At 34.7% G+C, this 24,582-nt stretch overlaps 1 pseudogene; it reads right to left on the reverse strand.

Moving 5' to 3' along the window:
* Positions 1 to 24,582, reverse strand: part of LOC144372778 (growth factor receptor-bound protein 14-like) — a 64,096-nt pseudogene that overhangs the window by 18,706 nt on the left and 20,808 nt on the right.

Below are 24,582 nucleotides of genomic sequence, written 5' to 3' on the forward strand. Positions count from 1 at the left end.
GTCCTGAGGTTGTCATTTACCCTAACATTCAGATGCAGGGGGGCTCTGTGTAACCCAGTGGCATAGAAGCAGCCTTCAGAAAAACATCTGGGGATTAATCATATTTCTAAAATATTCTGAAGTATGAAAATAAAGCATGCTCATATTGAAAAGCCCACAGGAAACAAATCTATGGTAGATATGCCTGACTAATAGATTAAAATCATATTGTATTGGAAATACTAAAAGTGATCTTTATGAAATACCAGAGAATACTGAGTGAGTTCAGGAATGCCTAGAGCTTAACTTCAATCCTTAGGAAGACATAGCTCAACATTAACCTGTGAAAAACAACTGCAGAGCTTCTGATACCAAATCTACCAATCTATCAAAATTAAAATAAACTGTTCATTTATTTTAATGACAATATATTAGGAAAATGTCCCCCCCAAATAACTGCTAGTTTGGAAGAAATGAATCTAACAGACACAAAAGTAAGGAGATTTTTAATTAGATAATCAACATTCATGATTCAGCTAAGAATATCTTACAATTCTATGTCAGTATTTCTGTCACAGCTATTACAGATGTTGGTATATGAAACAAATATATCTGAATATCCCTCCATTCATTTAATTGCTAAGTATTTTATCACAAATAGAATTGAAGGTGTTTATTATGAATGCTAATACTATGTATCTATTGATAAAATGTCTTCAATTTACTGAGAATTTTGATTTTTCAAAAGAATAACATAACCTATACACACATCAAAAAGCAAAACTCTAAAGTTTCCTTTCATAACGTACATTTTTAAATGTTTAAAATCATTTGACAACTGGCCAGAAGTGGGAAGAAAAATATTTTTAGGAGGATGTATTGATTTAGGGCATTCTTTACCCCGCTTTTTGTTTGGTTGGTTCTTTGTTTGTTTCTTTGTTTGGTTGGTTGGTTAGCTTTTTGCACTCCCCTCAAAAAAATTAAACATTCAACATGTCAAAATATGAGCATGCTAATAAGGACCTAAAATTTTCCCATTATTATGTGATTTCTTACATATTTTAATGAAAATATATATTTACTTGTAAAATTTGTGTTGGTGATATTTCACCATTGGTTTCAGTTGCAAAAGACACCATATGCTCTGGAAAAAAAATACTGGCAAAAAATAAAGGATAAATTATCGCTAAACCTATGCTAGAAAAGTTTGAATTATGACCAGTATAGAATCTAAAGCAGAAGATCCTTAAGCCAATGTATCTAAAATCCACATTAAGTGCTTCTGAAAATGCTGGTCCTTGGTCCTCAGGCATCTTCCCAGGTAGAGTTGGGCCCAGATGACAATGATGCAGAGAGATGCTCCGACCTGGAGTCATAGGACACAGCCCTCAAGTTGACAATGAGCTTGTTCCCACATCTTTTCCCCAAACCCTCCAACTACTCTACCAGGTACGAAAAGACTACTGACCCATTTTACAAAATCAAGGCTCACAAAAGTCAAGGGCAAAAGCTGTACCCAGGTTCACAGTCAAGAACATAGGGAAACCAGGACTCAGTGTGGGAACTAAAAGTTCAATTCTTTCCACCTACTGTTTTTCCAAACTTGTTTAATCATAAAATTCACCCACAGCAGTTGTTTAAAATAGAAATTCCCAGACGTCATTCCTGGAGTTTCTGATTCCATAGGTCTGGCCAGGTCTTGGAGTCTGTGTTTTTAATAAGTACTGGGACTCCTTTAGGTAAATTTTATGAACAGACAAGTTTGAAAAAATATATTCTACTATATTTCCTCTAGGACAGGGGTTTTCAACAGCAGTTCTATTAACATTTTATCTAATAATCCTGTGTTGTGGGGCTGTCCTGAGCCTTAGAGGATGTTCAGCAGAATTCAAACTTTGCCCACTTTGGCACTGCTCCTGCTGACCCCCACCCCACCCCCAGTCCTACAACCAAAACTGTATCCAGATATTGTCAGATCACCCAGTCGAACCATTGGCTCCAACTATACAAAGTGAATGTCTCATCTTATTTAAATTACAAATAACAATAATAATAATAATAATAATAATAATAATAAAACAGAAATGAGCACCAAACCATATTTCTTTAAATACAACTTTTAAATTCTAGCTTTTAATAAAGATTTGCAACAAGAAAACACTTTTCCTTCAAATCTATTTAATTTTTGTTAGAACTCTTATTTTCTTTGTCAAAGATCATCCCATTATGTTTCTATTAATAGGTTAAAATAAAAGAGAATGTAAAAGATCTTTCAGGGTTTGAAAATATTCTATTATGGTGTGTATCATATATTTTTCATAAAGGATCATTTCAATCCAATTATCCAAAACTTCATGTAAAAATATGCTACTGCTGCAGAGACAAAAACAATTTAAACTAATGAGCCCAGAGGCTATTCTGACTTCTCTAGATTCCTAGTCTTCATTAGAATGTGACATACATTTATTTTCTTTTAAAGAGAATTACAATGAAAGTAGTATTTGCTATATAATATGCTACTCTTTATCTCATTTCTATTTAGGTCAAAAATTATTTCACTAAAAACAAAATAATTTGAAGCATCAAGATTTATGTCAAACTTAAATTTCTGGCTAAGCTATACATTCCCAATAATTACCAATCTATTTTTGTTTTAGAAAATTTCTTACTTAAGTTTCCTAAATATTGTGAAAAGAACTTAAAACTACATTTTGGAATACATTTGAGGACATATAATAATTTATCTCAAAGTCAAATGTACAGTTGCTTTGTCTAGTTTTCCTCTAAGGCAAGAAAAAAGCAATAATGCCTCCAAAGTAGGTTTACCTATATTTTTTAAGTTAAATGACTAAATGCATCTCAATTGAGATTCTGCAAGTAAGGCTAAAGAAATGTTTTATATGTGTCTGAAATTCTTGTATCATGGTGACTAATCATTTTTAGAATAAGAAATGTGAGTATAATTTTAAAGGGCCAGAATCACTAAATGGAACTGTATTTTATTGATAGTGACCATATTCTTCATGTAAAATTTAACTGATTCATTTGATTTTCACTGACTGTTAATGGAGATTTCACTTTCCATTGGCTTTTTAAAGAATTCATAATTTTTTCCTAAAGTACAGCTTATTTTCTTCTTCCATTCCCCAGTTAGACAGAACTTCAGTCACCCACTCATGGTCTTCTAGTGTTCTTTCTGTGAAGAATGCTTCAGTGAATATGTTAACAGATAAACAGACACACACACAAATAACTATACAAACATTTAGAATAGATTTTGTATACATGTCTCATATGCATAGAAAATTTCAACTCAATTCCTAAATATCCAGATTGATAAAAATTCCTCATCAATTTTGAATTAGTAATTCAATTTTTATACCAAAACAGTCATCTGAAAAGAAAAATTTCATATCACAATGTACATTTTGCTAATTCTCAATTTCCTTTTATTGCTATGCAAATTATGATATAAATTTAATAATAAACTGCATTAAGATACAAGAGCTATTCTTCCTCCAACTCATCATGGTGCCAAAATTAAAATATTTGTTTCAGGGTTGAACAATTCACCTCATTAAGGGATGAAAAATTTTGACAGATTCAACACACATTTAAGAGGCATAATCTGGATAGATGAGAAAAAAATTAAAATAGATGCTTTAAAAATAAAATGTTAATGAAAGTAAATACAGATTTTTTTAAGAACCTCAATTTCTTATGATACTTTGTACTTTCAAAACTAATATTAAGGAAAACATATCTTGTATTAACAATAAAGATAATTAGGTAAGGGGGGAAAGCACTGGGTAGAAAAGACACTTGAATGATTGAAGCAATGGCAACTTAAATAGGTAAAACATAATACCAAATTCCTATTTCAATAAGAAATTGTAATGGTGTTCATATATTATTATTTATAATAGCCTCAAACTGGAAGTTACCTGAAAGTCTAGTTATTTGCATATGAATATGACGTGAAAATAAATAAGTTGTATAAAAGCATTCCCAGAAACGTGGATTAATTTAAGAAACATTAAGTGAAAGAAGTCAGGCTCAAATAGTATATGCTGCATGATTCCACTTACATAGATTCAAAACAGGAAAAATTATTCTATGGTGCCGGAAATGTGAACAATGCCAATACAGGATAAATGAGGCATGCAGGGAACCACTGGGGTAAGGTCAGTGCTGTATTTCTTGATCTGGGTGTTGATTACCTAGCTACATGGCACTCTCTGAGAAGTCACAGAGTTATCCACGTTGGCTTGCTCACTTTTCTTTATGTGTGTCATAATTCCATAAAACATTGGGGGAAAAATGTAACTGTAAAATTATTAATGCAAAAAAGGAAACGGAGAACAGCCAACAAAAGAATAAGAGATTCTCTGCTTTTTTAGTATTTCTAGGACCTTTTTGAAAAGTATCTATGCCTCAGAAATTCAACACTCAGTAGTGATCTGTGACCTACTGGACCTGAACCCTTGAAAGTAATGCCATCCTTAAATAGAAGCTTATTCATCTGAAAAGAAATTCTTGAAAGAGTACTCAATAAATATGGATGAGTTTGAGTTAAGTGTATATCAACATTCTTGGTTCTGTTCTTAACACTGATTGCTCCTTTTCTGTCTCATTGACTGGCTCCCTTCACTGCTTCTCTTTCCTATGACTTGACTTAGTCCTTCACTCAATACCTTCCTTTATCCTTCCTCAAACTAATTCACCACCTCCCCTTTTTCATCACATCCGGGAGGCTCCTTCAACTGGAATCTCTGCCTAGAAGTACCTTCAGCTAAGGTCCAGTCCTACCTTCTGACACTCTCCACCAACTCAAGCACAATTCACCTGAAATGAAAGTCAGTATAGTGGTTCTTCAAAATAGTAAACATGGAATTACCATAGGATACAGCAATTCCAGTCCTGGGTGAGTACCCTAAAGAAGTAAAAGCAGAGATTTAAAGATATTCGTACAACAATGTTCACAGAAACACAATCTATAAGAGCCAAAAGGCTAAAGCAACCCAATGTTCATCAAGGGATGAATGCATAAACACAATGGAACAGTCACTTTAAAAAAAGGGGTGAAGTTCTGACATATGCTACATCATGAATGAACCTCAAAGTTACTATGATAAGTGAAAAACTACAATCAGAAATGGTCAAATACTGTAATGCTACCATTTATACAAGACGCCTAGAACAGCCAAAGTCACAGGGACAGAAAGTAGAATGGAAGTTGCCAGGAACTGGGGGTGAGGGGGCCAAGGAGTTATTGTTGACTTGGTATAGAGTTTCATTATGGGAAGATAAAATGTTCTAAAGATAATAGTGGTGATCATTGCATGACAACACAAATGAATTTAATGGTGCTGAACTGCACATTTAAAAATAGTTAAAATGGTAAATTTTATGTGATACATATTCCATAATTTTTAAAAACACCTTAAAGCAAAATAAATTCATCTTTATTTTTATATTTTAGATTTTTCTCCACTATGATAAGTGTTATTTTTACCACATTCTCTCAAAGAAATGTAGAATTAAGTCACACTTTCATTTTTCTCAACCTCCTCTCCAATAATCCTTTACTCCTGATATTGCAAGCTATCAGGTGTTCTTACTCCAAGTGTCACTCATAACCAACAACTCCTACACACACAAACACACACACACACACACACACACACACACACACACACACACAAGCTTTTCCATCACTACTATTGTTGGACCATCATTTTTTTCTTGTAAAGCCTCTTATCTCCAAATTTCTTCCAATCCAACCTGAACACTGTTATCACAGCAACTTCCTGTCTCTCCAGATAGTTGTTTGAATGTGAATCCTGCTTAAAAAATTTGTCTACTTCTACTTCTTACAAGATAAACCAACGTAGTTTGGCAACTGTAAGTTATTCATCCATTCAATGAACAAAGATTTACTAAAGGCCTGCAATTTATCTGGAACTCCTCTTAGAGCTGAGAGTTTTTTAGTGGATAAATCAGTAAAAAATAACTGCCTTCATGAGGCTTTGGGAAAGATACTGATGATAAATAAAAGGTAAATCTTAAAAGGTGGCAATAAACCCTACCAAAAAAAAAATGGAGCATGGAAGAAAGAAAGTACTAGTGCTAACTAGAAAATGGTGAAAGGAATCCATTCCCAATAACTCACAACAGAAGGGCTTATTGAGAAGGGGGTCTTTAAACAAGACCCAAGGAGAAGAGAGCATGAGCCCAGGGGATACTTAGAGGAAGAAGAACAAAGCCACTGAGATGAAACCAAGGCTGGTATTTCTGGAGCTTGACAAGGAGGTTAATGCTGAGTAAGCACATGAGACATTACCAGGAAGAGAGGCCAGAGAAATAATGGAGATAAGATGGGAGGCTGTATAGGGCCCTGCAGACCTTAGTAAGGACTCAGCTTTTCCTCTGAATTATGTGAAAATCATGCTGAACTCAGGGAAAACCTTAGCTGACATGTTTTAACTGGATTATACTCGCTACTGAGTGAAGAAGTGACTTTAAAAGTTGTAAGGGTTGAAAAATAAAGTCTATTTCATAGGCTACTTCAATGAACCCAGAGTGAGGGTGTGGCTTAGATGAACATAACAACAGTCAATTTTGTAAAAAACAAACAAATAACAACAAAAAAAATAGGCAGACTCTGGATTTTGAAGATGGAGCCAACAGAATTTGCTGGAAAATAAAATAGGAGTGAAAAATGTGTACTTAAAGAAGACACCAGGTTCTGGGTATAAGCACTCTGAAGGGCTGTATTAAGGAGATATCAAATGGGAAGTTGCATCCTTAACAATCTTCCAATCCCCACTTGACTCTATTTCTTATGCAAACCCTGCTGGGATTTTAAAGTTTATGAAACAGGTATGCACTAGTAAGTTCTGTAAGTGCTGGAAACTGTATCTATGATCCTTGCAACTACACTGAGATAATGTTCAGGAAGGAATCAACATGCTGGCTTGTTTGCTTTGCAAACCTGTTTCTTTGCATCCATTTCTCTCCCACCAAGGTAATAGCTATGTTCTGTCTTCAACATACACTTTAAAGAAAGGAAAAAATGACAAAAAGAAATTTTATTGGTTTTTGAGCTTCAAAGTAGACTTTATTGATATTTGGCAAATGCAACTGCTTAGGGAGAATCAGAGCAATTCCAGTCCTCTGTTTTCTCTTACAGAGATGCACCCTCTGCTTCCTGGGAAAGAAACTAGGATAAAGGAATTGACAGGGGATGGAGTGAAAGAAAAAAATAGAGAGAGACAGGACCTGTATGGTGCTGGTCTCAAGTGACTCTATATCCTGCCCCTTTCCAGCACTAGAATGATTTTTTGTTGTTAAAAGTCCAATAGATTTAAACATGTGATGTGGCTCAAACCATAGTCTAAAGAATATATTCTCAAAGGGCTGGGGATGTAGCTCAGTGGTAGAGGGTTTACCTAGCACATGTGAAGCCTGGTGGGTTCAATGTACACCAGCACAGAACAAAACAAAACAACTCTCCTCAAGAAGCCCTGCATCTAGCACAGCGAGAAGCAATTGCTGAGTCAATGTTAAGTCTAATCAAAAAGTATGGACATCTGAAATGCCCCAGAGAGGAGGAACACAGAGAACGAAGAAAAGGCCATGAATATAAGGGTCTTTATGCTTCAGGCAGTAATCTTGGAAGGAGCAAGAGTTTCCAGAACAAAAAAGAATTGGATAACAATCAGACAAGTACCTCCTTCGGGACTTACATGCCCCACCACAATGTCAGAAATGTGAAGGTGCGTCTCAATGTTCAACTCAGAACATTTTAGACCTGTATACAACTCACTGATATTTATTATTTATCCCAACAAGTCTAGAGAGTAAGCAAACAATAGAAAACTAAATTGTCTGCAAGGGCAGAAGAATCAGAGTGCAAAATTAGTTCCATTTTGTGAAATAAAAGTTGCATTTTGGCATGTCTCACTCTGAGAGCTGTTTTACTGCTATATTTGATTCTTATAACACCTTTAAGTAGATGAATAGTGGCCCTAAAGATATCACATCCTAATTCATGGAACCTGTAATTGTTACCCTACATGGCAAAGCTTTTGCAGATGTTATTCAGGGCTTTGAATTAGGGAGAATATTCTAGATCAATCAAGTGGGCCCTAAATTGAACCAGAAGCATCCTTTTAAGGCACGGGCAGAGGAGAATAAATGCAGACAAAAAAGAAAATGCAATGGGATCACAGAAGCAGACATTCAAGAGGTGTGACCACAAGCCAAAGAATGCAAACAGCCACCAGAGTCTGGATGGAGCAAGGAACAGATTCCCCTTAGAATTCCCAGCAGGAAATAACCCTCCAGATTTGTGAAACTAAACATCCCTATTGTTTATGTTACCAAGTTTGTGGTAATTAGTTATAGCACTCTTAGGAAATTAATACAATAATCTAATGAGCAAGCTGTATTTCCATTTTACTGATAATAACTGAGGTTTAGAATAGCCAATTTTCCTCAAGGTTGAAAAGTAGCAACATATCTGATTCCACATGATGCTCTCTCCCCTGCACAGAATTACTGCTACCCGCCTAGAGTTTCCCAACCAAGAGACATTCTCTGCCACCTACACTGTGTCTATTTATATCACAGGCATTCTTTCTGTATCAGCTGCAGTTTTCATGTTTCCATTACCTCAATTTTTTTATTTTGAAACAAATTCAAAAAATATTTGCTAATTAATTAAAAATAAACAAACATATTTAAATTGTAAGGTAAAAATAATGGGCAACATTTCAAATTACATCAATCTTCATCTTCCATGAAAGTAATTATAAATCCTTTCACTTTGGACTGCATTAAAAGGTAAATACAACTACACTTTCATCTCCCTCCAGTCAGCATGACAATTTTCACGAACAGAAACAATAATAAATGCTGGCAAGAATGTGGAGAATGTACACTCATACATTGTAAATTGTGATGCATATTAGTATAATCACTCTGGAAAGCAGTATACAGTAACCTCAAAATATTAGGAGTGGAACTGCTACATGACCCAAATATTCCCCTCCTTGAGAATTATCAAAAAAAAAAAAAAAACCCTAAAAGCAGCATACGTCTATATTTATTCACAATAGCCAAATTCTAGATTCACCTCGGTGTCCATTGATAGACAAATGGATCAAGAAAATGTGGTAAATATATACAATGGGGTTTTACTCAGCTATAAAGAAAAATAAAATCATGAGGTTTCCCAGTAAATGGACAGAAATGAAAAAAAAAATCATGCTAAGTGAAAAATGCCAAACTCAGAAAATCAGTGTTGAATGTTTTCTCTCATATGTTGAAGCTGTAGCAAAATAAGGGAAAAATAGGGAGGATCAGTGGAGTACAAGAATAACATTGAGAGGGAGGGAGGAGGAATGAGAAAGGGGAGAAGGATGAAATGAATTTAATAAATTCATATTATATCCACATATGACTATACCACAGGGAATTTCACCTTTTTAAAAACACCAATCAAATATAAATAAATAAATAAATGTGCAAAATGAAGGTCAGTGTAATAGAGGAAAGAGCAAAAGGGGAGTGAAGAGAGGAGTGTAAGGAAAGGGAGCAGGGATTGAAGTCAAATTTCATGCACCATGCAACTTGTCAAAATGTCTCCAACTACCATGTAGAACTATAATCCTCTAGTTTAAAAAAAGATAAAAAAGTAAATACAAAAAGGATTCAAAAATCAAGCTATAACAGATGTGTAAACAGCTATAACAGATGTGTAACCAAAATACTACTACTACTACTACTACTACTACTACTAATAATAATAATAATAATAATAATAGTAAAATGCCCATGGACACCAAAAAGTGAAATCTAATATCCAGGGTTTTTTTTGTTGTTGCTGTTGACCACATGGAAATAAAGGTCAGAATTCTAGTCTAGAAAGAAAAAATAAGGAATAAAATCTTTAAGAAAACTTCATTGAATGTTTAATGCCATTACTAGCATCAAGAAAATATTCTCATAATATTAAGAAGAAAAAAAGTCTTCAAAAATGTCATAAACTAGAATACATGTAAAAAAGTAAAAGATGTACTTTCCATTCCTTCAAAGAAAATTTCTGGTACCATCCTACTGAAAATTCAGATAACAGATAGAGGAATTGTTCAACAGAGGGTTGAACGCAATTAGGACATTTGCCTCATATATCAGCCTGGTATTGAAAATAAAATTTTCCTGCTACAGAATCTGGCTTTTAAAGTCACATTACATTAAATATTCTTTTTAAATGTATACATTATTATCTCAATTTGGATGCATTGTCACATACTGTCCCCCAAGCAATCTCATGACATTAAGTATTAAGAGTATAATAACCCAATAAACCCAGGTGGCATAATTGATTATCAGTAAATCACATTCTACATTAAAAATAGTATTTGTTATTTAACAAAGACAGTTATCTAAATACAGGCCTTTATAGGCAGAAAGTTCAATAGGAATGTACAAGATGATAAGGTGGATTGCTTTACCAGAAAAGGAAAACACTTAAAGGGAAAGTGAAAAGTTGCTAGTCACCAGCTTTATCTTGCCTAGGCCTGGCTATAAAATATCATTACTAAGAACTAAGGAAAGTGCTGGACCAGCCAGCTTCTAATCAATAAGCTTTCTCTTGACCATCCTTTAGTATTATCATAAATGCAAACAAATTTTAACCTATCAAGTAATCCTACTAAGAAACTTACAATGTATTTTTCTAAATACCAAAAAGAAACAAATTAATCCTACAACCAGAGGCTCTTTACTGCAAAGTTCAAAACCAAGATGAACTCAAACATGGAGTTATTAGCATTTGAGAAAAGGTAAGTTTCACACAAATTCAACATAATTGTTTTAAATACTTTATTTTTTGAAAACTTCATGAAGTTCACTTAAAATACCATATTTAAACATTATTAAAACTTTAAAGCCACATTTTTAATCATTTAAATCCTAACCTCATATTTCCTACCCCCAACTACCTGATCAATAATTAATTAATTCTATTTTTAAACATTTTTCTGAAATTATTTTCCAGACATTGTAAAGTGAATTATAATTATCAAATATTACATATATGTAGACAGAAAAATAGGAAGAAAGTCTTCTTAAAATACGTGAAAATATCAACTATAGTGGCAGAAAAGGAAAGAAAAGCTTCAAACAACTTCTTTAAAACAAAAACAAAAGCTTCATACTGTTTTTAAATTTTAGTTTTGTTTCAAATATATCAGTGAGGTCTAATGGCAATTGAAAAAAAAACTGTACCAAATAATAATAATTATGTGTAATTCTGTTTAATTTTCAGGAGCTTTATTTCTAAAAAAGAAAAGAAGATAAAGAAGAATAAAGAAAAGTTTTTCTGAAACTGTTGATTTAACTTTAAAGTCTTTTAAAAAAACTTCCATCCTCCAAGAATGGAAAGTGCTCACTTGTGACCTTCTGCCTGGATTGGTTTGCTGAATCTACTGAAAGTACAGCATGGGGCTCAAATAGAAACCTGAGTCCCTAGTCTTCTCATCACTTGATAAGAGAAGAAAAAAAGTGTCTTTTGCCTCTAATTTTCCCAGAAAACAATTCTTTTGTAACTTTTGGAAACTCCAGGAGACAAATGGTCCTTGTACTTCTCTGCACTGGGTAGAAACTACAAACGTTTTTGTCAATCTTATTTTCAGATAAAAATGAACAGCCTCTGATGAAGCAAAACAAAAACTGAAGAAGCAAAGAATAAAACAGGGCTCAATTTCTAAAAGGTTCTTTAACCTAAGAATACTACTTAATACCACCTGGATCTCCCAGAAAATTGCCACTGCCAGATGCATCTCCCCAAGTGTGATAATGGGAAAATTGTGACACTTTGGCTTGATGACTATAAAAGCCCTGTAGTTGGTTCTCCAGTGAATTGAAATGCACTTTGTGTTAACTCAGACCCCAAAGTCACCACTTATATTCATAGAAAGCCTTATTCTCCACAAAATGTTTGCATATATGTTATCTGAAGATGACTGGGTAAATATCAGAAGCTCTATAAAGAGCTTCCATATATTCCAAGCTATCCAGTGCATCCTTACCTTTAAGGATGTAAATTTACTTCAGAGTAAATTTCCAGCAGGGCATGCTATGTGGTTTCTTTGGCCTCCTTTCTAAGCCTCTTCCATTTCTGTATTTTTGCAATCTATTCTTTAAATAATAACAATAATTACTATTATTATTATTGATACCAGGGATTTAACTCAGGGGCACTCAACCACAGAGTCACATCCCCAGTCCTATCTTCTATTTTATTTAGGGACATGGTCTCACTGAGTTGCTTTGCTGAGACTGGCTTTGAATTTGTGATTCTCTTTCTTAGTCTCCTGAGCCTCTGGGATTACAGGTGTGTGCCACTGCACCTGACTCTTTAAATTATTTGATATAAATATTTTACAATTTAATACAACTTAGTTCAAAACAAACTTATTAGTTTTGACCATGAATTTCAAAGATGTATGCAATGCAGAGTCCTTGTTCCCATGGAATTACTATTTAATTTTAATAATATGATTATTATTAAGATCATTGTAGGAAATGGTATAGAATTTGGCCCAATTTGGGGCTTCAGGAAGATAACTTAGCTAAGTCTTTTTAAATTTCTTTATTTTAAAATTGTCTCTGTTTCTTATTTTTCTTATTTTTTTATTACTAAAAGAATACATTTTTATTAGAGAAAAGAAAAGTGGTAGTCACAATTCATGTTTAAATATATCAATCAGGAATAACCGCCTCTTGTCTTTTTCTCTGGTTCTACAAGAGGGTATGTGTGTACATTTTTCATAAAATTTAGAAAACATTATACACTTTATATGATATTTTTATTTAATCATCATTACAAATTGTATATTTTCCCACATCAGTGTTTAAATAATAACTTCAAAAAAATAACCAAAAGCTATATGATAAAAAATGTTGTAGCTCATGAATATACAATAATTTATAACATTCTTCTGTTATATATACCATTAAGCTTCACTTTCCTGGTTAATTGATATTGTAAATAATTTTCTTTGAATAGCCTAATGTCTAATTCCTATCCAAAGTACTTGTTTCCCACTCCTGCAGACAGCATGTACTTGTGGGAGCAGCACCTCCCAGGACACAAAATATTGCCAATACTCCTAATGCCTTCTATACCTCTTTCTGCTTTTCAGGATTTGCAATTTCCCAAGTGATGTATGAGAAAAAGTGGTTCCAGCAAATGTGCTGATCATCTCAAGAAATAGCTTCAGAGCATCTGTAGTGTGCATCTAGGGGGAGACACATCTGTGAATGAGGTAGATGTGTCTCCCTACTTGCTCTCAGATGGAAAAGGTGACTATGATAGGTTGAGTGTAAGAGGCTCCCAACTGCTTTTTTCTTTTGAACCTCCTCAGACTGTCGTGCTATGTTAGCTGTCACTCACCCCGAACAGCTGAAGGTTTCATTTTTACTTTGTTTTCATAGGTATTTTAAAGAAAGGGCTAGCTAAAATAACTAAGCCATGGAAAATGCATAGCAGTAAGTCAGATAAACTTGGGCAGAAAAGGGATTCCTGGGAATCACAACAGCAGGAGAAAGGACACTGAGAAGAAACTGCAATGCATCAGAAATTTGTAGGCAGTTCTTGAACTACAAACAGTGAGGCTAGATGTGACATGGGCTGCAGTTACAAGGGGCAGGCAGGTCACAAGGTACTATAAGGCCCACAGAGGAACTTGGTTCCATATGGCATGAGAATCAGATCTGCATTCAGAGAGATAACCTTGATACTACTAGAAGCATGAGAACCAGGAACAGAATCCTGAGGAGAGAACTGGTGGGATCTGAACTCAAGCAGCAGAAGCTATGAGAACACGTAGAAGGAAAATTGGCTGAATCAGGAGGTGCATGCAGGCAGAGCACTTCAAATTCTTGTTGCTTAAGAATTTTTTTCATTTCCAGCCTTACATGTGCTACCAGGACATCATGGTCTTTTAAAAGCTGAAAGATCAGGGCACATAGTTCACTATACAGGAGCCATATGCCACATGTCCCAAAGGCTTCAGGACTTTTTTTTGCTGGTGATAACGGTGATCACAAATCTGAGAGTTGGTAAGTTATACACAACACAGAAAGCACAGTAACCTATCAGCCCCAGAAAACAAGAAAACACTGCCTATTTTGTTAAGAAGAAAAAAAATGTGAAGAATCAACTTGAAAGCAGGCAGCAGTGAACTGTCCCTTCCCTGCACTGTACATTGCTTTTGTCTTAAACAGATCATGTGGACATGGCTGCACACATAAAAACAGTTTCATTAAAAGCCTCCAGTCATTCATTTTGCTTATTAAAGCCACTCCACAATGATATCCACAATGGAAATCTCAGCTTTTCTAGCAATAATACTAAAATGCAATTAATTCCTTTTCCCAAAGAGTCTACAGGTATGTGCTGGAGGTATGTACTAATTGCCACTGCTTCGTACCATGGCTTCAATTAGGAATCAAAATGGGAGCAAGACAAACATGGATCCCATTAAGTTTCATAGGACTTGAAGCTGAAGTCGACTACCCCACCAAGTTCCTCTTACAGTGATTATAAAAAAAAAAAAAAAGAGTACTCCATCTGAGGAGCTATAGTGACGTCCAGTGGTTATTGAGCAAAGCACACCAGTTACAAAATCTGGTATATTACAATATAAAAGAAGGGAAAATATTTGCTGATACAGTGACATTAAAAATTTGATGGCTATTTTTGACTGGAGAGAACTGTGGATGTGGAATATTTGTCATAAACAAATAGTGAGAAGCCAACAAATTCAATGTCTATAAAATACTGTGTACATCTAGAGTCACAGTATAACATACACTCAAATTAGGCAATTCAGAGAACAAAATCAGGGTATTTAGTTGCTTTCAATGATTTATTCTGCCTATTAAAATTCTAAAGATCAGAATGGGGGATACTCAATAGCACAGTGTGAGTTTAGCATACATGAGGCTCTGGGTTCTGAGCACTAGCACCAAAAAAAAAAATTCTCAGAAGCATATATTAATAATTATGACCAGAAGATATGACAGGTCGCTATTACATTCAAAGTTCCAAACATAATATTTCTACTAAGTTATACAAATTCAAGAGCAGGTGCTTTCCAACATGATTTCTTGTGTTGTTCAGATAAAATAAGTTATTAGCCTTTTTTTAAGTGAACCGGATTGGCTCAGTTTGATCTTAGGAACTTCAGTACCACCTTGGAAAGAAAGGCTATATGAAAATGTTCTTGGAATTCAAGATTTAAATTACAGTATGCCTGAGTGACAGAGATGTAGAATGATACAGAAACAAACCCACCACATAATCCTAGGAACATGAGCTTTGACCAACTGGAGTGAGAGAAAAACTCTCAACTCTCTTCTATTCTGAAAATCTAAATGTTCTTCCTTATGAGGTCTCAAGATCTCTCAAAATCACTAAATTTCATAAATATGCAGAATACATGAAAATGGAGCAGAATGGGTCATGCACAACTAGCACAAATAATAAAGAGAGGCAGGGATAATTTCCATTAGCCATAGGCAGTTTGCTGTAAAAGCAAAGATAAGTTGCTTATCCACCAAGCGTCAAAACTTTAATTCTGGCCTCTTTTGTGGATCCAGCCCAGAATCTCACACATGCTAGGCAAGTGTTCTGTCACTAAGCTACATTTCCAGCTCAGAAGTATATATTAAATTAAATCAGATCATATTGCTCTCTGGGCTCACACACCCCTAATTGCTTTCTCTCTCAGGATAAAATCCAGGCCACTCCATGCCTATGAGATCCTATAGGATCTGGTCCTCTGGTGGCCATAGCATTCCACTTTAGTGACACTACTCAAGGCACACTGGTCTCTGGGCTGCTTCCTGCATACAAGCACATTGCCACTTTGGGCCCTTTCCCTTTCCCGTATCCTAGATCCACAACAATCTCACTCTGGCCTGCTTGATGTGTGCTTCAGGTATGCACTCTAGCACCATTTTCTCTGGGAGGTCTTCTCATGCCTCTATTTAAAACACATCTCTCCCATCCACCTCCACTTGATGTTCTTTACCCAATCTTCCTTCCCTGGAGTTTACTGACACCTAAGAGATAACAAATATTAATGTTCTTATCTTTCTTTCCCTATGACATACTGTCTCCAGGATCTACAAAATTATACAAAAGTCAGTATAAACCTGTCTGTAAATATTTGCTAACCTGTTTATGGAGGACAGCCAAGGGAAGCTGGGGAAGTTCCTATGTTCCTACATTATGTGGAATCTATAAAGTAAAATGGGGTGGGGGGAGAACACTCAAGGTTTTTTTATGCACACATACACAAAAAAGAAAGCAGTCTACGAAAGTGAGAACAAAAAGAGAGTTTGTTAAAATAGGAAAACTATTTAAAGACATTTTTAATGCTAACATAAGTTATTTCAGTGTTGTGAAATTATGGATAATTATGTTTAATTATTGTTTATTTCTCAGTTATTTATAGTGAACTGATTTATTTTTGTATTTGAAAATATTTTTTAGGGTTGAGGATGTAGCCAGAGGTAGAGTACTTCTCTGTTTTGCACAAGGCCTTGCGTTTGGTCTCCAGCATCATAAATTTTATCAATGGAAAACTTATCACTCTGGTCCAAAAGAGGTCAAGGTTGTCTCCTGAATAACATGCAGAGCTAACTAGCTAGTCAAAAAACTTTTGGCAAAGAGTTCGTCCTTTGGTTTTTTATATCAAGGGCACCCATTAAAGACTTATAGGGAGGTATCAGGAGACATTCTATTGACAAAGGATATCTGTCACTGCATATCATATTTAAGGAAGAAAAAATAACCTCATTCTACTTCTTTTTATTCATTTTAATATGCAAATGCAAAAAATGTTTCTTAATTCCATTACTTGATTAAATATATATTGTAAGAGTATTTATAGGTTTGTCAAAAGCACAAACAATAACAGAAACAAAAACATTTTAAAGTCATATTTGTTTATATTTGGTGTTCAGGAAAACCGCAGCACCTCCATAATGTTTATTTTCCTATTACACTGTTAGACAAAGAACTGGAGGCTGTGTAATATTATATATGTTAGCATTTGGGTAGAATTTATGTTTGCAACTGTTTTGCTTAAATATATAATATGAATGCAAAAAAAAAGAAGAAAATGCCAGAACTAAAATTCCTTCTCATTGTTTGGTCTAAAGCATTGTTAATGAAACCAGGAGATATTATGCTCAAATCTTTGATTTTATTTCAGAAACTTCTAGAAAACATAGTAATGGAAAAATACATTGATATTATTATATGTTTAAATTAGGTATGTAGCTCAAATTAATTTTGCAATGTTCCATTTTAAGTTTTTCCAATAAAAGACTTGTATATTTCATTCTTTAGTATAAATAATTTTCAGTGTTCTCAGTGAAAACTGCTACTCGATTTGCATAGCAGATCTATGTTATTGAACTCCAAAGCTATTTGCTAGGGATAAATTGTAGTGATTATAACAAAAAGAATAATTTTAAAGTTCCCCTCCAAAGAAAGGAGGATGAGATACTATGGCTATATGTGATGCTAAATAAAAGCTATATTCTTGTCAGTATACGTAAATTAAATAATTTGGGATATGGCAGATATCTTTTGAGAGCACCATATTTTGTGAGATTGATTATCACAAAGAGAAGTTAAATTAGTCAGAAAGGACAATGAGGAAAATACACAGTGAGCTTTCTCTGTCCTAGGATACAGGGAGCCGAGCTGGCCACTGCAGACTGCTTCAGAACGCAGGCTCCCTGGCAGGTACGTAACCATCCTCACTCAGCTGTCACGATCAGCTGGCCCTGCTGCAACTCATCAGCTGTCAACTGCAGAGGTGCTCAGGTTCCAAATCCCAATGGAGACTGTGGAACTATTTTAACTTCTTTTTCACAGGTTTCACTCTTTCCTCTCCTGGGGTTTCTGACATGTCCCAGGACAGCCGTCATAAAACCCGAAGTCTATCAACACTTTTTAAGGGTTACGGGAATGCAGGCATCATGAGGTACATCCACTTCACAAGGGTCTCTTCAATATGAATCCTCCTAAGAGCACATTTCTGCCAATATCATTTTTTAAAATTCTGTTTTATCAGAGAATGGCAAATCTCACATCTGACTAGAACCTTTCTTTGGAAATACTTCTCTGAGGTGTAAACTCTGGAACCTATCAAACAAAGGGACAATTTTGTATACTGGCAGTCAGATGAGAAAGCGAATGACTCTAATGACTAGTTATAAAATTCTTTCACAATTCTTCAAAAAAAATTGAAGGCATTAATTGAGCTGTGAATGATAAGTTATTTAAAATGACTTTGATGATGTATTACTAAAATTTTTTAATGTATAATTAGAAGAAATTTGCACTAGGCTGAATAATAGACCCCCAAAATAACTCCATCTGAATTCCTGTGAATGTCATCTTCTATGAAGAAGAAGAAGAAGAAAAAGACTGCAGATGTGATCAAATTAAAGATCTTCAAAATGAGATTTTCATGGACTATCTAGGAGGGACCTTATAAGAAAGAGGGATTATATTTGGTGCAGACAGAAGAGGAGGAGGCACACAGACAGAGATTAGTGTAAGGCAGCCATGAGCCAAGGAATGCTGACAGCCTCCAGAATCTGTAAGAGGCAAGGAATGTATCTTCCCCAGAGTACATAGCTGCTGACACCTTGATTTCAACCCACTATTACTGATTTCAGATCTCTAGAGGTCTAAAATAAAATTTTCTGTTATTTTAAGCAACAAAGTTTGTGATAAATTGTTACAGCAACCACAGGAAACTAATATAGAGTTCAAAGAGTTGAATGGAATTGGCATAACAAACTCATTTCATTCTCATCTACTTATCTATAAACATTTTTTAAAATCAATGCCATTTCAGAGAATTTGTTGCTGATATACAGGAATGCCTTTGATTTATGCGTGTTGATTTTATATCCTGCCACTTTACTGAATTCATTTATTAGCTCTAATATTTTCTTTGTAGACCCTTTTGGGGTATAGAAATCAAGGTATAGAATCAAATATAGGTATAGAATCATGTCATCTGCAAATAGTGATAATTTAAGTTATTCTTTTCCTATTTTTATGCCTTTAATTTCTTTCGTCTGTCTAATTGCTCTGGCCAGTGTTTCGAGAACTATGTTGAACAGAAGTGGTGAGAGAGGGCATCCCTGTCTTGTTCCAGATTTTAGAGAGAATGCCTTCAATTTTTCTCCATTCAGAATAATGCTAGCCTGAGGCTTAGCATAGATTGCTTTTAGAATGTTGAGGTATGTTCCTGTTATCCCTAGTTTTTCTAGAGTTTTGAACACAAAGGGATGCTGTACTCCGTTGAATGCTTTTTCCGATTCTATCAAGATGATCATACTACAGAGCAATAGTAACAAAACAGCATGGTACTGGTACCAAAACAGGCGGGTGGACCAATGGTACAGGATAGAGGACACAGAAACCAATCCACAAAACTACAACTATCTTATATTTGATAAAAGGGCTAAAAGCATGCAATGGAGGAAGGATAGCATCTTCAACAAATGGTGTAGGGAAAACTTGAAATCCATATGCAACAAAATAAAACTGAATCCCTTTCTCTCGCCATGCACAAAAGTTAACTCAAAATGCATCAAGGAGCTTGATATCAAATCAGAGACATGGCGTTTGATAGAAGAAAAAGTTGGCTACAATCTACATACTGTGGGGTCAGGCTCCAAATTCCTCAATAGGACACCCATAGCACAAGAATTAATAACTAGAATCAACAAATGGGACTTACTCAAACTAAAAAGTTTTTTCTCAGCAAAAGAAACAATAAGAGAGGTAATTAGGGAGCCTATATCCTGGGAACAACTCTTTACTCCTCACACTTCAGATAGAGCCCTAATATCCAAAGTATACAAAGAACTCAAAAAATTAGACAATAAGATAACAAATAACCCAATCAACAAATGGCCAAGGACCTGAACAGACACTTCTCAGAAGAGGACATACGATCAATCAACAAGTACATGAAAAAAATGCTCACCATTACTAACAGTCAGAGAAATGCAAATCAAAACCACCCTAAGATACCATCTCACTCCAGTAAGATTAGCAGCCATTATGAAGTCAAAAAACAACAAGTGGTGGTGAGGATGTGGGGAAAAGGGTACACTTGTTCATTGTTGGTGGGACTGCAAATTGGTGCATCCAATTTGGAAAGCAGTATGGAGATTTCTTGGAAAGCTGGGAATGGAACCACCATTTGACCCAGCTATTGCCCTTCTCGGACTATTCCCTAAAGACCTAAAAAGAGCATGCTACAGGGACACTGCTACATCGATGTTCATAGCAGCACAATTCACAATAGCAAGACTGTGGAACCAACCTAGATGCTCTTCAATAGACGAATGGATAAAAAAATGTGGCATTTATACACAATGGAGTATTACTCTGCATTAAAATATGACAAAATCATAGAATTTGGAAAGAAATGGATGGCATTAGAGCAGATTATGCTAAGTGAAGCTAGCCAATCCCTAAAAAACAAATGCCAAATGTCTTCTTTGATATAAGGAGAGTATCTAAGAATAGACTAGGGAAGAAGAGCATGAGAAGAAGACCAACATTAAACAAGGATGAGAGGTGGGAGGGAAAGGGAGAGAGAAGGGAAATTGCATGGAAATGGAAGGAGACCCTCAGGGTTATACAAAATGATATATAAGAGGAAGTGAGGGGAAAGGAAAAAATAACACAAGGGGGAGGAATGAATTACAGTACAGGGGGTAGAGAGAGAGAAGAGGGAAGGGGAGGGGAGGGGAGGGGAGGGGGGATAGCAGAGGATAGGAAAGGCAGCAGAATACAACAGACATGAGTATGTCAATATGTAAATCAATGGAAGAGTAACTGATGTGATTCTGCAATCTGTATATGGGGTAAAAATGGGAGTTCATAACCCACTTGAATCAAAGTGTGAAATATGATATATCAAGAACTATGTAATGTTTTGAACAACCAAAAATAAAAAAAATAAAATAAAATAAAATAAAATAAATGCCATTAAAAATAAACAGGGAATAAAACTATTGTCGAACCCTGTATCCCTTGAGTAATGAATTCTTTATAACTTATTAAAAGAAGCTTTAAAAACTCTCCAGAGTTCATAATACAAAACCTCATTTCCAATTAAAAAACAGAAGTTCATTGGATTAGACAAAGGGGAATGAAGGAAAGGGAGAGAGGATAGAAATAGGAAAGACAAGTGGTTTAAATCTGATGAAACTTTCCTATGTACATATATGAATAGAACACAGTGAAACTCAACATTGTGTACATTCACAAGACTAGCAACTGAAGCAGAATAAGACATACTCCATGTTGGTATAAATATGGCAAAATAGACTCTACTGTCATGTACAATTTAAAAGAACAAATAATTTTTTTAAAAAATTGAAAAGGTTAATCTTTATATCTTCAAAATATAAAGGAGTTCTTTATAATTTTCAAGTAAAATCTACGGTGCACAACACTATTAAGAGAATGACAAGCTGGGCACAGTGGTGCACGCCTATAATCCAACTGGCTGGGGAGGCTGAGGGAGAATCATGAGTTAAAAGTCAGCCTCATTAAAAGCAAAGCACTAAGTGACTCAGTGAGATGTTGTATCTAAAAAAATACAAAATACGGCTCGGGTATGCGGATCAGTGGTTAAGTGCTCCTGAGTTCTATCCCCAGTACCCTCCACTCCCCCCAAAAAAAGAATGACCATTGGGAATTGAGGGTGTAGCTCATTGGTAGACAGCATGCAAGGCCCTAAGTTTGATCCCCAGCACCACAAAAAGAGTAAAACAAAAAAGAAAGGGGGGATGATGAGGTGGACAGAGAGAACTACTATGGATACTTATAATTGCCCATACTGCCATCAACATAAAAAATAGTCCAAATAACATTCTGCTTTGTCAACTTCTCAAAAAAAGTTTAATTGTGTTTCCAAAGATTATTATGAAATTTATCTTTCCTTCAATTTGAACTCAGAGCTGGTATGGCTCTGTGAACCTATACTCTTGAAGTTGAGGCAGGAGAATCCCTTGAGCTCAGGAAATCAAGATCAGCCTGAGCAACATAGTGCAATCCCACTTCCAAAAAAGAAGAAGAAGAAGAAGAAGAAGAAGAAGAAGAAGAAGAAGAAGAAGAAGAAGAAGAAGAAGAAGAAGAAGAAGAAGAAGAAGAAGAAGAAGAAGAAGAAGAAGAAGAAGAAGAAGAAGAAGAAGAAGAAGAAGAAGAAGAATACAATTTAAACTCTATGTTTTAGTTCTAAAATTCTGATGTTATTATTTAAACAAGGAACAATGCTAAATTTATAATATTTCTATTCTTGTTTCCATTTGGTGCTATATTCTTGACTAATCACCAACAATGAAAAATAAAAAGTAAAGAAAAGATCTGATCATATTCCTTTTGTTTATTTTTATATATCTGAAGAAAATCCTTGTCACATGACCTACAGGACACAAAAAATGATGCAACATTATGATTCTATATCCTTACCTAGACTTATATGAAGCAGGTGTTCAAAAAGGGTCCAACTGTGGTCATCAATGAAATGATTCTTCAGGATCAACAGCTGGCTAACATCTTGAGCTGTTATGTCACTGGGTACCTCTAAAGCCCTGCTGGTTTCATCTTCACTGTACACTTTAATCACCTGTGTAAGGAGAAAAAAAGAGAGCTAAAATATTCTTGTTTGTTTTTTTAAAATAAATTTTATTGCATACATTAAAGGTATACAACATGATGTTTTAAGATAAAATATAGCTAATTAGTTATTATAGTGAAGTGAATTAACATATCCATCATCTCACATGGTTACCTATTGTGTATGGCAAGAACAATTTAAATCTACTCATTTGGTAAAAATTCCAAAAACAATGACTAACTTAGTCCTCATTATATACATTAGACCTTTGGAAATGTCAGTCCTATATATCTGTTAGTTTGTATTTTTGATCTATGTCTCCCATTCCCCTTCTCCTCACTCTGTCCCTATTTCTGTATTTTAATTTCTTAATAAAAGAAGATACCATATGCAACTGAAATCATGCAATATTTTTCTTTCTATGTCTGGCTATTTCACTTAACATAATTTCCACCAGGCTAGACATGTTGTAGTGAATGACAGGATCTCCCTTTTTTAAAGCTTACTAAATATTCCATTGTGTATTTTTACGTGTATATACAACTGAGTATATACACACATCCACGGTTCTTTTTATCTATTCATCCTTTTATGGAACATTTAGATTGTTTCCATATCTTGGCTATTATTATTGATAATGTTGCAATAAACATGGCAGTGCAAATATCTTCAAGAAGTAGTGATTTAATTTCCTTTGGGTGTACCCAGAAGAGGGATATCTGGGTCATATGATCATCCTGTATTTAATTTCTCTAGAAACTTCCAAACCATTTTCCAAAATGCCTGAACTAATCTAAATTCCCACTAACATTTCCCTTTCTTTATATCCTTACCAATACTTCCCTAATCTTCAAAAAAGCCATCCTAAGGACTTTTTGGTGATATTTCATAGTGGGTCTACATTTTCTGCTATCAGGTTGTAAGGATTTTTCCTTTATATATTAACCTTCATCAGATATGTTATTTGCAAAGATTTTCTTCAATCCATAAACAACTTTTTCACTAAAATATTGAATTAAAATGACATTATAATAAGCCAGTTTACTAGTTGAGCTGATTATACTAATTTTCTTTACATTGAATGCTACCTAACCAAAAGTTATTTGTCAAGGTCACTTTGTCCAACAAACTCCATTTTTTTTACATTGTCTAAACTAAAAGCCATTCAATGAGTATTCAAAAAATTTTCCCCACCACTTTGCTCTATTTAAAAATCTATATATCTCTTATCAATACTTTAAGTTTCACATTCCATATTTAAATCTTGTACATAATCCCAGCAATGTTAGTGATTTATTCCCAGGTACACTTATGTAGTATGGAACAAAATCAGACTGTTTGAAAACATTTTTCCATTTCAGGTATAGAAGTTTGGGCAAATACTGGATAGATGCTCACCACATCCTTTTTTTTTACTCCCTTGCAATTAATGTTGCCAGCTGATTGAGTTTGAGTCAGTGGAATGTGTGTGTAAGGACTGCTGCACTTCCAGGATGCCATAAAATTCTCCCAAATTTCAACCCTTTTTTATCCCCCCTCCCACTGAATGGAAACAGCTGTGTGGATTGCCCAAGAAAAAAGGAAAATCATGGGACAGAATGAGGTTTTGTCCTTAAATGATTTCGAGGAAGATGTTTAACTGAGAAAAGTCATTATGAAACACTAACATGAGCAAGAGATAAATTTATATTGTGCTGATTCACTGTATATGAGGATTTATCTATTAGGTAAGCCAATGTTATCTTCAATCATATAGAATCAGAGTTTTATATAAAATACCCATCAACATTTATGAAGCTGTGCTTTGGACTAGAATTTCCAATATTATCTATTTGATGTGTTAATTAAGTAA

The sequence above is a fragment of the Ictidomys tridecemlineatus genome, unplaced genomic scaffold, assembly GCF_052094955.1.
Source record: "Ictidomys tridecemlineatus isolate mIctTri1 unplaced genomic scaffold, mIctTri1.hap1 Scaffold_162, whole genome shotgun sequence".
NCBI lineage: Eukaryota > Metazoa > Chordata > Mammalia > Rodentia > Sciuridae > Ictidomys > Ictidomys tridecemlineatus.